Here is a 16,028-nt window from a genome sequence, read left to right as displayed (position 1 = left end):
GAGAGAGGGAGTGTGTTGGTGGAGAGTGTGTGTGAGCGACTGTGTATGTGTGTCTGAGAGAGAAGGTGCGTGTGTGAGAGAGAGGGTGTGTGTTGGGGAGTGTGGGGGGGAGACTGTGTGTGCCTGAGTGAGTGTGGCAGCGCACTGTCTCTTTAAGCCGAGCACTCAGGAGTCGGAGCGCTTGTTCAGCACAGCAGCAGCGGCAGCTCCCACTCCTGAGCTAGAGACACCAGCACAGACAGGCTCCCTGTGCCCCCAGCCCAGCTCAGCCGAGACCCGCTCCGGCGCGGCCGCCTCTAGCAGCGGGCGAGCTCCGCCGCGCCAGCCATGGATCCGCTTCCCAAAGAAGGGGAGCCTGCCCCGGCGGCGGCCGGGGAGCCCAGCAGGGGCACTGCCTCCTCCAGCGGGGTGGTGGTGCAAGTCCGGGAGAAGAAGGGACCCCTGCGCGCTGCCATCCCCTACATGCCGTTCCCCGTGGCGGTCATCTGCTTGTTCCTCAACACCTTCGTGCCAGGGCTGGGTAAGGAGCCCCCGATCTGCCCTCCGAGCCCGGTGTCCGGCAGGGGGGTCCGGCGGGAGGGGGGGGTCACTGCAAGGGCTCTTCTGTGCTTGCAAACCAGGGGCGGCGGGGTCACTTATGCTGGGGGTGGGGAGAGACCTCAGGGCTACTGTGTGCACAGGTGGCCCCGTATAGATCTGTCCGGTAGGGGAGTGGGTCTGTACCGGGCACGGAAGGGTTACGGTGTGTTGCATGGAGGGGTTCCCTTCCCGGCTCCAAGGGCTCCGGGGTGAGGCCAGGGGATTTGCTGTCATTGTTATTGCTACTGTAGCGAACCACCTTCCCTTCTAAGCAAGAGCCAGGCTCCGTCCTTGATTCCCCCAAGCTTCGGCTCCAGTTTGCTCCCTGCTGCTTGCAGATTTTGCAAGCGGTTAACTGCACGGTGAGGGCTGAGAGTGGCGTGGTGATGGGGCGATCCCGGCCTGGGGGGGGGGGGGGCGGCTGGAGGACTGGACTGCCCCCCCCCCCCCCACCCCAGCCTAGATGCTGCTACCGCTACTTTCCTAGGACAGTATGGGAGGGGGGAGGCTGCTAACAACTTTTCCTGGCCCGATCTAACAGGGGAATGAGGACTAGTGCCCTGCCCTCTCTCCTCCTCCTGGGGCAGCCGCTGCCCTCGCTCGGTAACCTCAGGCTGATTTCGCCGAGCTCTGATCAGGGCGGCTGATGCCAGGAGGTGAGGGGCGAGGCCGCCCCTCTTTAGTCACTTCACACGACTTCCCCTCTCCAGCTGGCCACCTTTTGGCCCGAAGCAGTGCGGGAGATCGCCCCAGGCTGGGCTGGGCGTGGGGCTGCTCCGGGCACTTAGTCTAGGGTGTAACAATTATACTTTAGTTTTGCAAGAGGGGAAGCCGGTGGTAGGGGGTAGAAGTTATCTAGACTTCCTGGCTCTTAGGGGGCCGCCTGCCTCTCCCTCTTTCTCGGACCCCGCGAAGATCTGCACCTTCGCTGGCCCTGGTGTGTTTTTCTGCCCACAGCTGGATTCGGATTGTGCAGCGCTGTAACCCCCTGGGGAGAGAGGCAGGTCTGGGGCTGAACCCCCGCCCGGCCGCTTGGCCACGCAATACCCCGCGCCCCTCCGGGATGTGGCAGACAGGGCCCTGCTGAGCGCAGGGAAGGACCAGCTGGCTCCAGAGGTGCCAGGCGCCCGCCCTCGATTCCACCCATGCACCAGCGTCTGTGCCGCGGCGATGGCACAAGGTGGTGGGTGTTCGCGCTCTTAGAAGGTCCTTCCCTACTGCACTCCACCCCCTGCAAAATACCTTTGCAGCGCCGGAGAATCAAGGGGGGAGGGGGGGTAGGAGAGAAGCCTGAGCTGTGCCCTGGGCTGCTGAGCTCGGAGGGCCTAAATCCCTTCCCCTGGCTTCAAAGGGCTTTGGATCAGGCACCCTGGAGCTTTCACCAACCTGCTGTGCTTTGTAGAGGAAGTGCTTATAGATCAGGCTCCTGAGGTCACTACTTTTCCTGGCAGAAAGTTCTTCTTAAGGGGGTAGAACTAAATATCAATATTTTGTTCTAGATTGGGGGTGGGGACAGCATCAGGGAACCCCCTCCAGCCCCAGCTCTGGCTGAAATCTTGGCTCCACTGAAGTCAGTTGCAAGACTCCCCTTGTCTTTAATGGGGTCAGGATTTCATCTTCTGTTGCCTGTTCCTAGTTAGGTAATGTATTTATCCCCTTCTCCTTTCTCTGTACTCTTGTCTGCTTTGCATTGTTCTAAATAATGACACGCACAAGCCTGTGGCTTCCCCCATTCCCTTTAAGAAGTGGCACAAAAATGAACTGTTGCTTTTTTTAATACTCAAAGGAACTGCTTTCTGAAAAATCAGTTTGTTCAAACAAGTGACATTCAACTGTGTCTCACTTCCTGCAGCTCTGAGCACAGACACAGCCTAGACACAGGAAACAGGAGAATGTCATTTTAGTCACAGCAGAATTTTCCACCTGCTAGAATGAAAGCATATTTTTCTTCATCTGTTAAAACAGGAATTAATAGCATCCACTGTACTACATCTTATATTTCATTTATTTTTAAAAAGCAATGATGGAAATGCCAAAATATGAATTTTTACAGCAGCCAGGAAATGATGCCAAGACTGAGATGGCATCCTTCTGGCTCCCCCTACCCTGTGCTCACTGTGTGGGTTCACAGCTGAAGTTGTGGCTGCACAGAGACCCAGCAATCTAGTAATTATTCTTATCATAAAGTTCTCAGGAATTTCTACCCCTTTGGACCAGTTAGCCTGCCCTTTAGGCAGGGATTTCCCACAGACTGTCTGGAAGCTGTGCAGTCTAGTGGTTAGAGCAGAGGACTGGCACTTAGGACTCCTGGGTTCTAATATCCTAGCTCTGATAGTGACTACACTAAGAGACCATGGTCAAGCCACTGAGGTCAACATTTCTGGAAACTTCCATTAATTTTGTTGGCCTCCATTTTTAGGTGCTCCCTTTGAGGCGCATTGGTGCTTATTCCACTTCAATCAATGATGTCCATGGAAACTGTGGATGCTAAGGTCTTTGACTATCAGACGTCTGGTTATTCTAGTAGTAGGACAGTCCCCAACTGAGGCCGCTCTTGAAAATGTTAGCTTTAACCATAGTTTCCTCATTTGTAAAATGGGGATACGTGCCTACTGCAATGCAGAGCCATATGGATCCCTGAGCCTTAGCAGTACAAGGATTCAAGGAATGCAAGGCCAAATCGCAGTTTAACAACAACAAAAAACAAACAAACAAAAATCAGGAACAACCCATACCTCAGAACTCCCATTCTGGGCTGTAGAATCCGTACTGCTGTTCCTGCTAGTCTTTCCTTCATCAGAGCCTTCCCTCTGGAGATTATTTTATATCCTAGAAAGATTTCTCACCTTGCCCTGCTCTTAAAGGGATAGCACCTTGCCACACCTATTTTGCAGGTGTGTTTGTATGGTTTAATGCATGCATAATGACTGAGTTCCTGTGATGAAAGTAGTTATGTAAGTGCAACACCATATACAAACTAATGTCTTTACAATGTATGCAATGTTTTAAAAAACCCAGGGATCTATTTCAAAGGAAAATATTAATTTTTAAAAAAGTTTTGTTATATAATTATGACCCTGGAGTACATGCTTCCATATTACACCCTTCAGGTATGTTACATTAGTGATCCTTGTACTCAGCCACTTTAGAACATAGATTAATGGACCATGTACAAGTACTCCAGTTGAGTGCCTCGGTATCTTTATCATGTGACCCTTTATCACATAGAGTTTTCTCCACCTCCCCCCAAAAATATTTTGAAAACCAGTTTTCCTTCTATCTTTCTGAACATATCTTTCTATCACAGGAGAAAATACCCCCCCCCCCTTTGTAGAATTATAAGAATATCTGGCAATGGAGAGGCTGTCAGTACCCTTTCCCCTATTTATTTGAATACATTATTTGGGGACTACTACAAGCTACTCAGAACCCTAAAAATTGCCTCATCATTTTCCCTGGGCCACCATGGGAGGGCATAGGGGAGTTGTCTTTATGGATCTCTTTCATTCTTTGTATAGGGTTTTCTCCCTGACCAAACCCTGCAGAAAGCCCTCTGTAGTTCATCAGTGCCATTCTTTGCAGAAGGTATTCCCTCCCTTCTAAGGTCTGAGACTTCTACCTTCACAATACTTCCAGTCTTTGCCAGGCTGGGAGCTTTAGGCTTGGACTTGGATCTCTGCATCTGTGCATATTGTATTACCATCAGATCACTAGGCCAACCCAAAGTCCTTTTTTCTTAAGATCCCTAGATCATTCAGATCCCTCTTCACATTGATCTGCTGATTTCAATGGTACTTTGTGGCTGGACCACTTTCCACTCTGATTTTCAGCTGTAAAAGCAACAGAAAAGAAAAAATACCAGCCTTCTATGTCTGTGCATGGGCTTCTGAGAAGAGGTTGACTCACCGCTAGTGACTTCTTCTGGCCAGGCTTGGCATAGCAGCTGTCTCCCCATCAGGTACCTTCTGTGGACAGTTGCTCCTAGCCCAGGGGTCGGCAACGTTTGGCACGCAGCTCACCAGGGTAAGCACCCTGGCGGGCCGGGCCAGTTTTATTTACCTGCTGACGCGGCAGGTTCGGCCGATCGCGGCCCCCACTGGCCGCGGTTCGCTGTCCCGGGCCAATGGGGGTGGCGAGAAGCGGCGCGGGTGAGGGATGTGCTGGCCGCGGCTTCTCGCCGCCCCCATTGGCCCGGGACGGCGAACTGCGGCCAGTGGGGGCCGCGATCGGCCGAACCTGCCGCGTCAGCAGGTAAATAAAACTGGCCTGGCCCGCCAGGGTGCTTACCCTGGCGAGCCACGTGCCAAACATTGCCGACCCCTGTCCTAGCCTGTGGCGACCTGTCTCTTCCTGTGAATTGGTCCTTCACACAGGTCACTTCAAAGTCTTTCTCCTTCCAGGGTAATCAGTGAACAAAAACAAGGAATTGAGTTCACAGATAAAAGGGATTGATTCCCTCTCAATGTCCATTAGCATCTGGCCCTCCCTTTTCTGAGGAGGGGACACCAGTGAACTGTCAGCTGGGGAGCACCTGCCTTCAGTCAGCTGTCTCTTCAGTAGCTGAGCATTGAAGATTTGCTCTCCTCCTTGGTCTGCCATCAGCTGAGCTGGGGCTTTTCCTCTGAAGTGTCTCCCTCCAGGCCTGTCATTTCTCACAGCTGCAACAGATTGGAACCACCTGAGCCTTCTTTAGCTCATTAAGCCCAGGTTGTGCTGTGTGGGGTTCGTATAGCCCATCGCAGGTTCCTGTTGACTTTGGTCAGAATAATACATTTGCATCTGAGGCAGATTTTGGCTCTAAATTTGACTTATTTACTTACAGTCTGTCCTGTGATGAAGCTGGTAATATCCTACACATTTCAATGGGAATTTACCCCAGGGGCATAAGGTCACTAAAACAGCCAATGTGAATGTGACTTTTGACTGTCCTGGCCAAATCCTGGTAATATGTCTCAGGCTACGCATGATGTGAAGCAGTAGGTGCCTAAATGTGCTGCAAGGGACATCCAGTACAAGAGAGCTCACCATCTCATCCCAATATAACATCCTAAGCCATCTCTACCTACTGTTGGGTATTTGTTACTGCTTCCTCCTTAAGTGTTTCCTCACTACTAGTGTTGCCATTTTGTCTCTTGCCTAGGTACTCATCAGACTTAGGGCCAGCCATGCCCTTTATCCCTCAAGCCATATTTCTTGTGTGTATGGTACATTTCCAGTCATGTGTGCTTGCTTCACCTCTCATGCCGGGCTCCCATTTGGGATGCTGGCTTATTGAATATGCAATCTTAATATCTTCCCCTTGTTATCCAACAGACCTTGCACTTTGGTCCCATTGATCCACATGGGGACTGTTGTTTTGGTGGGTCCTTTTGTCCATCAGGGGGCATTCTCTTCAGATGTGTCCCAGTAGCCCACATGAGAAACCCTGTAGTGCTTTGAGCCTATTGTCTCATCTGGCTGGCTTCACATCAGGGTGGATTAGCTTCTTAGCCCCAGGTTGTCCCTTCCCCCTAGTTCAGGGGGTTCCCCTGAGGCTATAAAGTTTTCTCATCAGCTGCACGGCCTCTGATAGAGACCCTGGGTGGCGTCTCAGTATCAACCAGTGGGGGAATATTTGTATGAACTGTTCAACCAGTACTGACTCAGCCACTTGGGCTGCAGTCTGCTTGTCTGGCCATAACCATCAGCAGCAACATTCCTTCTGTTTTTGGGCCAACACCCCCCCCCTCCACACACACACACATGCTGGGCTCCCATTTCCATCCAGAAGTGGCAGCAGTGCATTTCTTTTAAGATATTGAGAAAGTTCAGGATGGCAGCCTTAACCTGTGTAATCCCACAGGGTCAAACCCTCAGTAGGCTGCCTAGACTGGGCCAGTCAGGTAGGGGGCCAGCACAAGGGCTCAGTGTTCTGAAGGCCATTGGGAGGCCACTGCCACTCACTCAAAAATGGTCCAGAAAGCCTCAGGGAGTCGCCAGGCCCCATCTTAGTCAGCTTCATTGGTACTGATGGGAGCACAGGCCCCAGGCTCTCACCCTGGCTGCCAGACTCCAGCTGCCCTGGCAGGCTGTAGCCCTGTCAGTAGTTGTAGCAAGTTTGGTTGCAGGTTCTTCTGCTGGTTGCCATCGCACCTAGCAGCTGCTGCTGTTGGGTTGTTTGTAGCTGTTGTTGAGTGGCCCACTGTTGTAACAGTTGCTGCAGAAACTGCCGTGGCTGCCTGTTGTCGCTGGCTCTCCGTCAGCCATTTGCATCCCTGCTCTGGATCAGTGCTGCTTGGATTTTCTGTCTCTCCTGTGCATGGGTTTCCCAGCTTCCGCTAATTTACTCTTGTGTCAGGGTTGGGAAGCGCTCACCTGCATTCACTGCCATTTGTAGCAGGTTATACCTCTCTACTGCCCCCTTGGGGAGAGGGTGGGCGCTGCTCCTGTCAGAGTCAGGGGCACGGCCCTCTGGCTGTGCTACTTAAAGTATTGACCCTTTTGCGGGGGGTGGGGGGATGAGGGGGAAGAAGTGGGGGAGTTAAAGTTGTCCACACCAAAAGTCAGTGTGATTCCTCAGGCCACAAAAAGCGGAGTCCTAGGCCCGTGGGAAGCCAATGAAAAGAAAAGTATCAGCTCTTCTCCTTTCTGAGAGGGCCAGGGCCGCCCAGGCTCACGAGCTGTTTTGCCGGTCAGCATCCCCTGCTTCCAGGGGCTGTGGAGCTCTGAGTTACAGTCCTGCTCCTCTCAGAGTGTCACACTATGCTGAGATCCTCTCCTTTAAGGACCTGCCCATTTCCAGGCTTGACAAGCCTGCCAGGTGCGCTGGGTTGGGGCTGATTACAGGCAGACAGGACCGGCTTTAGGCCGATTCCCCCAATCCCCCCGAATCGGGCCCCGCGCCTAAAAGGGCCCTGCGCTCTAAAGAAGAGCGTCTAACTTAGGCGCCTTTTTAATTTTTTTCCTCACCCGGCGGCGGTCCGAGTCTTCGGCGGCACGGCGGCGGCGGCTCCTTCACTCGCTCCAGGTCTTCAGCGGCATTTCGACGGTGGGTCCTTCAGTGCCGCGGAAGACCAGGAGCGAGTGAAGGACCCGCCGCCGAAGTGCTGCCGAAGACCCGGACCGCCGCCGGGTATTCGAATCAGGCCCCGCACTTCCTAAAGCTGGCCCTGTGGGCAAAGGAGCTCTTTAACCCTTTCCTGACTGGGGTAGGGATGTGCCCCACCACATGTACTAAACCAAACTTGATCACCTTAGATTGTGAAATCTGAGAATTTTTAAACATCTATTTTACTTTTCACTGTTAATGCTAATTGCTCCATTTTGGGCCATGAAAATAGGTTAGTCACTTCCATTTGCTTTGCAATAACTTCGGGCCAAATATGACCTGCACGAGTCCCTTTAGATCATCACATTGTATGCTGGCATGGCAGAACATGGGTACTTACCTTCCTACACTGCTTGGATTCATCTGCGATATTTAGACATAAAAGCTTGTGGAGCTGCTGGATCCGAATTTTCAATCTGCCTTAGCTGCATCTCTCCTCGCTCTGCCTTTCTGACAATACAAGGCACAGTCAGAGAAATAATGGTGGTGTCACAAGTTCAGGTCAGAAAAGGGGAAGATACAGGCTGAGAGAGAGAAAAGGGAGAGCCAGAGTCCAGGCACAGGACTGAGCATCAGAAGATCTGGCTTCTGTTCCTGGCTCTGCTTCTGGGTGACCTTGGGCAAGTCACTTCCCAGCCCCATGCCTCAGTTTCCCCATCTGCTATGTATAGTGCTTTGAGCTCTACTGATGAAAAACATGATCTAAGAACTAGGCGTTATTTCTAGCTCTGTTACAGGCACTTTGAAGTCAATGGGAGTTAGCTATATCCTGCAGGAAGAACTTCAGGAAGAGAGGCTGTTTTTAAGCCTCAGTACTAAATCCTTCTCTGGCCAGCCCTGAGAGTGGCAGCCAGAGGAGCCAGAGACACTCCTCAGGTGCATCTTCTGCTCCACAGATCCTGTAGGTGCTGGAACTAGGGATGCTGCTGCTGCACCCTCTGGCTTCAAGTGTTTTCCATCATATACATGGTTTACAGTTTGGTTCAATGGCGCTCAGCACCCGCACTATACAAGCTGTTCCAGCACCCCTGACAGATCCTGCTGGATTTCACAGTGCGAGCCACCAGCTAGCATGTACTGCAGATGGCAGCTGAGATGAGGGGCTGGCCATGCCCCTTTGCTGGCAGACTATGTTCCCTTGGAGCTGCCATGTGCCAGCCAGCGTGGGAGTGGATATGGCTCTCTAGCATTCCCCCTGAGCCAATACACTGAAGTCGTGCCCCTCTCCCTACACATTTCTCCTCCACTAAAGCATGTGGTGCTGTGGGGGGCGTTGGAGGAAATATGAAAAGTGAGTGGAATGATCTGAAAGTGTGAGATATTCTCTGGTATGAATACCCCTTTTCAGAAGGGGGTGGAGGTTTGGATCACGTCCTGTATTGTTCAGACTTGGTGGCTTTAAAGAGAGCATCTTTGTGCATTAACTGAAAGAAATAGCTTAAAATAATGTGAGGACAAGATGGGGGAGCCACCACCAGGTAACCCCTGAAGGTCCAAGTTGAAGGATGTGTGGTCCATGGCCTCCCACAGATATGCAGAGAGGCAGGGAATGATTCTCATCCCACTGAATGTTTTTCTTTAGTGCTGTGCAATTCTTGTTTATCCTGAATGTTTCCATTCTTGATCACAACTCTTCTCTTCTTCTCCATCTGTTTATTCAATTTACAGTCTCCTTGTTGAAGTTTAAGGGCTGGATCCTTAGCTGGTATAAATTCGTGTAGTACCATTGACTTCAATGGAGCTACATCCATTTATTCAAATGGACGATCTGCCTAAGGGCTCTAATCACAACTCTGTGACAGAGGGCCTCGTTGAGTTCTCTATGCATAAGCTGAATAAGGGCACAAAAAACATCACCTGCAACAGTCAGAAGAATGAAATCTGCATGATGATATCAATATCCTATTTATTTCTGCTGTCATATTCATTAAATGGATGTCTCAAGACAAAGTCTCCTCCCTTTGTTACCAATACTAGGGTGACCAGATAGCAAGTATGAAAAATTAGGACCGGGGGTGGGGTAGGGTTACTAGGTTCCTATATAAGACAAAGCCCCTAATATTGAGACGTCTGGTCACCCCATTACCAACAGCACCTCAGTTTATTAAATCGAAGAATTTTAAAACATTCTCATTGTCACATCTAGTATCTGGCAAATAATACAAAAAGAAAAAAGGACTTTCCAGCCTCTGTGCACTAAACCCAGAAACTCATTGTGGTATTTTTTCCTTTTTGTCCACAAATGTGGAAATGAGTGATTTTGTTTGGTTTGTTTGCAAGCAAGTTTGTGGAAAGCAAACACCTGTGCACGTTTGGGTTCATGTGAAGGTTCACAGTGGAACTCTCAGTACAGAACTCTGGCTGAATTTGCACTGTCAAAAAAGAAGAAGACCTGTAATTCATCATGGTGCCCCAATGGTGGAAGGTGTAGTATAGCTGGATCTCAGGGTTAGGTAACACAGTGACAGTAGTAAGAACACCCAAGTCTCGTATACACTACAGCTTCCACCATTGCAGGTCCCATTTTTGCCAGTGTAGAGAAGGCCTTTGATTTCTCTCCTGTTTACAAAAGTTTCAGTCAAATCAGAAAGAATACCATGTGTCTAAGGGCTTGTCTACACTTACTGGGGGATTGACAAGCGGCAATCGATGCATCGGTGGTCGATTTAGCGGGTCTAGTGAAGACCTGTTAAATCGACCGCAGATGGCTCTCCCGGCGACTCCTGTACTCCACTGGATCAAGAAGAGTAAGGGGAATCGACGCGAGAGCATCTCCTGTCGACACTGTGTAGTGTGGACCCCGTGGTAAGTAGATCTAAGCTACATCGACTTGAGTTATGCTATTCACGTAACTCAAATTGCATAGCTTAGATCAACTGTTCCCTGTTGTGTAGACAAGGCCTTAGGCCGCTGATTGCAAATAATAACTGATCAAAAATCTGGTCAAATGGGTCTGGAATATGTTTGTAGCATGAAGAGTTTGGACGATGTGGAATAACAAGCAAACTCATAAAATCAAAGTCTGTTCAGATAATTTGTGTACAGAAGAAAGGGCAACATTCATCCAATAAATGATTTGTTACAGAGTCCTCCTGGCTCTCAGGTCAGAAAGGGCTGAGGTTGTGGATGTGCTGTGTGCTAGATGGAATTCACTTCCCATTGATAGCCACCTCCATCCATCTTTCCCCATGTCTAAGAAACATCTCAAAGCTGTTTTTGCACCCCATTGTTGTATTTTATTATGGCCACTGCAGCCCCAATACTTATTCCCTTCCTCTTCCCCATTTTTTATGTATTGGATCCTTTAGTTGGGTTTATCTGTTTGGCTTTAAGAGATTATGAATGTATTGTTACAATACTCCAAGCACTTGAACAAGGACAGGCATGGCTGTGCTTTATAAATACAGTTCTCAGCTCCCTGGGACAGGGACATGGCTGTCTATGTATGGTTCCTAGCTGAAGGAGGCCCTGATCCTGATTGGGGGCATATAATGGGGTGAGACTCACCACCGCAGTGCCTCCTGCTGGCCATGCTGGGAATTAGCTCTTGGTTGCCAGTGCACCTTCCCCTAGTGTCTCACCGCCGTCACTTCTGCTACACCTCTAAGACACACATCGCTCCCCAGCATCCTCTTCTGGGCACAGCCCTCCATCTGTGCTCCACTCTCTTCCCCTTCCGGGGGAACCAGCTGTCTCTAGTTCATCCACTTGCCACTGTGGCCTACTGCAGCCTTCAGTATAGCCCCCTCACCTCAAGGGGTAAACTACAGTCTGAATACTGGCCACCCCTCTTTGTGGCAAGTGGGGGAAAAAAGGGGGGGGGGCAGGCCAGCCCGCTACTCCAGCCACTGACCCAGGGACCCTATAGCCAGCGGCCACATGCTGCCGCTCCTCCAACTCCCGCCGCCTATTTCCCTAGGCCACTTCCCCATAGCCCTAGGATCTTCCAAGTGCTTTGTACCAGGGGCCTCAGTCTGGCAGTCCTCAACCTGGAGCTCCCTACTGCTCCTCTGACCCTGCCTAACACTGCTCTATCCAAGGTACTCCTCTAAGGCAGCCAGTCCTTCTCCTTTGCACTCCAGGGAGAGACTCCCCTTGCTCTGCTGAGCAGCCCTTCTTATATGGTCCTCCCTGGCCCTGACTGGCTGCTCCAACAAGCCTTCTTCTGATTGGCTCTCTACAAGCCCTCCTCCCATTGGTTGGGTTTTACGCAGCCTCCTTGATGGCTGCTTTAACCTTCCATCTCCCTGTGTGTGACAGCTGACCCACCACAGGGCACTACCACAATACAAATAATAATATTTTTATTTATGTTGTTTGTGTATTTTTTTACTTCAGTCAGCTTGACCAGCGAAAGTAGTCTGGTCAGTTTTATTCTTGATTATAGTGACTCTCTAGTCAGTTTCATTTTCAGGGCATCATGCACTAGCCCAGTGCCACAGTATTTGGGGTGCAGCCACTCCGGGCCGGATTTACACCTGGGGCACCCCAAGTGCAGGGGCTCGGACCACCCCCCACACCATCCACGGTGGCTTGGAGTACCCCCTGTCATCTGCAGTAGCTCGCAGCCCCACCCTCCCCCACTGCCCATGGCAGCCGGGAGCTGCGAGGTGCCCCCGCTGCCCACGATGGCTCGGAGCACACACACCCCCCCGCACAGCCCCACTGCAACTTCCCAGTGCCTCCCACAGATCTCCCACTGCCCAGAGCCACCCACAAACCCCCCACACTGCCCAGCACCCCCACCCCCTTACTGCCCAGAGCCACGCCACAAAGCCCTCCAGAGACCCACTCTCCCAAGCCCTGTCCCCCGGCCACACTCACCAGCCCCACTGGGAAGTAGTGACTCTGTCCACCGGATTGAGTGAGGAGCACTCCAGCAGGGCTGCGTGGGGCTGTCTCCCCCTCAGCCGGCCCTGGCCATGCCCCCTGATGGACCCAGGACTAGCAAAATTTGAATGTTTAGGCACCCCTTGTATGCCAGTGCCCCTAGGCATGTACCTACTGTGCCTAATGGTCAATCCAGCCCTGCAGCCACTGAAGGGCCAGATTAAATCCAAACAACCCCTCCTATTTTCATCAAAATGGGAAAAGAAAAGAACGAGTGAATCAAAGCACATCTGTTCTCTGCTGTTGTCTATACAATGTCATAGGTGTACATTGCACTTAACAAACAACCAAGAAGACAGAGTTCGCTGAGCATCTCTTGCAATCCAATTCATTCCCTAATGTAATTCAGACAGATACTTTAGGAAGATTAAAGGTGAAGGTGGGAGCAGACAGCAGGAAGAGGAGATTGGTGATACATGACTACATGAATAAAGTGAATTTAAAGGACGCTATTCCAGTCACAAGGTATGATATGAAGGAAAGCACAAAGTCAAGTGTGGGAGGAGAAAGGAGCATGCAGGGGAGAGGACTGGACTTGAGGGGGCTTTATACAAGGAAACGAGAGTTGATCTGTTTGCCGGGGACAGAGCTGTGCAGAGCCTTGAAGGGCAGAATAAGGAGCTTGAGCTCTGTGCAGAGGGAGCGGGGAACCCAGTGAAAGCATCTGAAGAGGGAAGTGACTTGGACAAGGAAGGTACTTTTAGCTGAAGCATTTTGGCTAGACCGGAAGCGGCAATATTCCTATATCCTCCATCCACAAATCTCAGAGAGCCTGACAGACATGGATAAAGGACCCTTGCGTGAAGCAGGTTAGTATTATAATCTTCATGTTTACAAACGGTGAAACAGGTTGTGGACTTGCTTGAGAGAGTCAGTGGGTGAGCTGGGAATAGAACCCAAGTTCAGTGGAGGAGAAGCTGGATATGAGTCAGCAGTATGCCCTTGTTGCCAAGAAGGCTAACGGCATATTGGGCTGCATTAGTAGGAGCATTGCCAACAGATCAAGGGAAGTGATTATTCCCCTCTATTCGGCATTGGTGAGGCCACATCTGGAGTATTGCATCCAGTTTTGGGCTCCCCACTACAGAAAGGATGTGGACAAATTGGAGAGAGTCCAGTGGAGGACAACGAAAATGATCAGGGGGCTGGGGCACCTGACTTATGAGGAGAGGCTGAGGGAACTGGGATTGTTTAGTCTGCAGAAGAGAAGAATGAGGGGGGACTTAATAGCTGCTTTCAACTACCTGAAAGGGGGGTTCCAAAGAGGATGGATCTAGACTGTTCTCAGTGGTACCAGATGACAGAACAAGGAGCAATGGTCTCAAGTTGCAGTGGGGGAGATTTAGGTTGGATATTAGGAAAAACTTTTTCACTAGGAGGGTGGTGAAGCACTGGAATAGGTTATCTAGGAAGGTGATGGAATCTCCTTCCTTAGAGGTTTTTAAGGTTAGGGTTGACAAAGCCCCGGCTGGGATGATTTAGTTGGGGATTGGTCCTGCTTTGAGCAGGGTGTTGGACTAAATGACCTCCTGAGGTCTCTCCCAACCCTAATCTTCTATGATTCTATGATTCCTGACACCTAGATGCACACCCCTGACCAACATCTCTGTGCTGGCAAAAAACATGGCCTAAGCTATACCAGTATAAGCACATTTACACCATTAAATATGCCTCCAACACTAGGGGTAATATTGGTGTAACTATATCGGTAAAAGATCCCACCCCTAACTGACATCATTTTATCAGTAAAAAGAATGTGTGTAGACCAGGCCTTAGAGATAGCAGGAGTGCCAAGTCTGGATTTCCCTGGTTTTGCTGAAGGTTCCTGATGCGGATTGCATGCTTTTTCATTCATTTATAAGGGCAAGGGTGACAAATTTTTAACAAAGAGGTTTTCCCCATATGTTTTTTGAGTGTTTGAGTTAAATAGGTGTTAAAAAACCAAAGTGATTTGAAGTCTGAATAAGAATCACTTCCCCTCTCATTTAATTGGTTTTCACTTGTTGGTATATCTAATGTTATACACTTACTAGGTTTTGCAGTCTGAGGAGTCTTTCAGGAAAAAACACTGTAGATAAGATGTGAATTTCTAATTTAAGATATAAGGAGAAAATCCCCTCATCCTCTATTTCTCTCTTTTTTGAAACTGCTTAGGCCTTCTTATGAAGATGTGAAAGAACCCTTCTTATACAGATGTGCAAAAGCCCCCCCCCCCCTTCCTCCCCCTCTTTGCAGGTCACCTTTAAGACAAACTAAATCTTTGTCTTAATCTACTTGACATTGTCCCAACAAAGGGCCTATCTACATTCATGGTGCCATCTAAACTCTTGCAATAGATGGCGTTTTTCTTAAATCCCCAGTACCTGGAGTCTTTAGATTAGGTGAGAGTCTCAGCTTTCATTCAAGAAAGTAAGGTTCTAGAGCTCTCATGGTTGCGGAGAAAAGTTTGAAAATGTGAGCCCTAACGTCTCAAAATCCAGAAAGCAAATAAAAAGAATCCCTTATATTTTATTTATTTAAATCTCTTGATTTTGGGGACTTGGGATTGGCAAAACTGCACTAGAGTTTTTAAACTCAAGTTAACTGATTTCCAGTTAACACACTAACATGTTTGTACAAGCTAGTCTGCACAAACCCACAAACATTAGAATCATAGAATATCAGGGTTGGAAGGGACCTCAGGAGGTCATCTAGTCCAACACCCTGCTCAAAGCAGGACCAATCACCAACTAAATCATCCCAGCCAGGACTTTGTCAACCCTGACCTTAAAAACCTCTAAGGAAGGAGATTCCACCACCTCCCTAGGTAACCCATTCCAGTGCTTCACCACCCTCCTAAGGAAAAAGATTTTCCTAATATCCAACCTAAACCTCCCCCACTGCAACTTGAGACCATTGCTCCTTGTTCTGTCATCTGGTACCACTGAGAACAGTCCAGATCCATCCTCTTTGGAACCCCCTTTCAGGTAGTTGAAAGCAGCTATTAAGTCCCCCCTCATTCTTCTCTTCTGCAGACTAAACAATCCCAGTTCCCTCAGCCTCTCCTCATAAGTCATGTGCTCCAGCTCCCTAATCATTTTTGTTGCCCTCTGCTGGACTCTCTCCAATCTTTCCACATCCTTCTTGTAGTGGGGGCCCCAAAACTGGACACAGTACTCCAGATGAGGCCTCACCAATGTCGAATAGAGGGGAATGATCACGTCCCTCGATCTGCTGGCAATGCCCCTACTTATACAGCCCAATATGCCGTTAGCCTTCTTGGCAACAAGGGCACACTGTCGACTCATATCCAGCTTCTCATCCACTGTAACCCCTAGGTCCTTTTCTGCAGAACTGCTGCCTAGCCATTCGGTCCCTAGTCTGTAGCAGTGCATGGGATTCTTCTGTCCTAAGTGCCAGGGCCGGCTCTGGCTTTTTCGCCGCCCCAGGCGAAAAATCCTCCGGCCACCACCCCCCACCCCGTGGGGGGGGG

This window comes from Terrapene carolina, unplaced genomic scaffold, assembly GCF_002925995.2.
Source record: "Terrapene carolina triunguis isolate 2854851 unplaced genomic scaffold, T_m_triunguis-2.0 Scaffold406, whole genome shotgun sequence".
In the NCBI taxonomy this organism is placed as follows: domain Eukaryota; kingdom Metazoa; phylum Chordata; order Testudines; family Emydidae; genus Terrapene; species Terrapene triunguis.
Note: the sequence above shows the minus strand (reverse complement) of the source record.